Source organism: Echinops telfairi, unplaced genomic scaffold (genome assembly GCF_000313985.2).
Source record: "Echinops telfairi isolate 266 unplaced genomic scaffold, ASM31398v2 ScPeMD7_443;HRSCAF=831, whole genome shotgun sequence".
Classification (NCBI taxonomy): domain Eukaryota; kingdom Metazoa; phylum Chordata; class Mammalia; order Afrosoricida; family Tenrecidae; genus Echinops; species Echinops telfairi.
In genome coordinates this window covers 84668404-84670160 of record NW_022104341.1, presented here as the reverse complement: position 1 = coordinate 84670160, position 1757 = coordinate 84668404, and the positions used below count along the sequence as shown (strand labels likewise).

The 1757-nt window shown below is 41.5% G+C and overlaps 1 protein-coding gene across 4 annotated transcripts in view; it reads left to right on the top strand.

Moving 5' to 3' along the window:
• ST3GAL3 (ST3 beta-galactoside alpha-2,3-sialyltransferase 3) overlaps positions 1-1757 on the top strand; it is a 266714-nt gene that overhangs the window by 94067 nt on the left and 170890 nt on the right. The window lies entirely within an intron of this gene.

Here is a 1757-nt window from a genome sequence, read left to right as displayed (position 1 = left end):
GTGCACAGTCATCAGCATCCTAGCCATGAGGGAGATGACGTGGACTTGCCACTGGCCCTTTTGAATTTGACAGTCGTTTGCTTTACTGTCCCTGGATGACACATTGAAGAGGAACGGTGTTGCATTCATCGTCATAAAGAATATTTCAGCGTCAATTCTGAAGTACAGTGCTGTCCGTGATAGGATAATTCATACACCAACAAGGAAGACCAGCTAATATGACTATTAACTCAAATTTAGGCGTCAACTACCAATGCTGACGATTAAGACATTGAAGATAATTTTCTGCAGTGTGAAATTGACCAAATGTGCAATCAAGCTCCGTTGATAAGTATAGTGGTTGGAATGCAAAAGTTGGAAAGAGAAGAATGAGTTGTTGGAAACATAGCAATAGAAACTAAGCTGAAGGGCACATGACAGAATTTGCAAGACTTCACCATGCATTCATTGGACGTATGATCTCCAACATCATAGACAAGCAACCAGGTACCTTGGCAGATAGAAAACTTAGGAACCCAATGGACCGTGTTTGTGAAAAGAGCTGATGTAGGAGCTCAATATCTTTATTCTGAAGAAAACCAGGGCTGACTATAGAAAAGACGATCAGTTGCTCACATGCAAGTTCCAATTGTTAAAAAAAGTCGAAAAAGTCCACAAGAGCTGAAACACAACCTTGAATCTGTCCCACCTAGTTGTAGAAGCCAATTTAAGAACAGATTTAAGGCTTGAACACCATGACTGGAGACCAGTTGTGTTACAAGATGATATCAGACATCATACATGAAGAAAGCAAAAGATCATTAAAAAGTCCAGGATGGGTATGAGAGGAGACACTGAAGCGTGCTCACAAATGTTGAGTAGCCAAACAGAGTGGAATAAGTGACGAAGTTAGAAAGCTGAATGGATTTCAAAAGGCAGGTTGAGAAGAGACAGGAAAGGCTTTATACGGAAGTGTGCCAAGTCGTGGAGTTAGAAAATCAAACGGGAAGAACATGCTTACCTAAGGAAAAACAAGCTGCACATTGAATGATTCCAAGGGCACAATATTGGATGGCATTTGGAAGTATGAAAAAAAGATGAATACACAGAGTCGCTGTTGTAAAAAGAATTGCCTGGCGTTGAGTCATTTCAGGAGGTGGCTTGTGATCGAATGGATTGTGCTATCCGAATAACTCTGAGCTGCACTGAAGGCGTTAGCTAACACCAAGCTCCAGGAGTTGACAGGATACTGCTTGAGACGTTTCAACAACTAAAAGCAATGATGGAGGCACTCACTCATCCATGCCAAAAACACCTGCAAGAGAGTCACCTGGCCAGCCGACTGGAAGAGATCCATATTTGTGCCCATTCCAGAGAAAAGTGATCCACAGAATGTAGAAATGAAAGGACAGTAATATGAAGATCACATTCAAACAAACGCGTGCAGAAAGATCACCCCACAATGTTTGCAGCAATGCCTCAGCAGGGGACTGCCAGAAATTTAAGTCCGATTCAGAAGAGGTTGTGGAACAGAGTGTCATTGCTGGGGTCATAAGAGTCTTTACTGAAAGCAGAGAATGCCAGAGAGATTTGCCCATGTTTTATTGACTGTACACAGGCATTCAATTGCATGGATCAAAGCAAAGTATGTTCCCTTTGAGAGGACTCAAGAGTATAGTTATGGCTTGGTATATATTAATTTGTTCTTCGTCAGTGGATTGATGTTGTTGCTGTTTTGTTGTACAGTGTTGCTTGGTTTTGCTCTGTCTTGTTTTTAT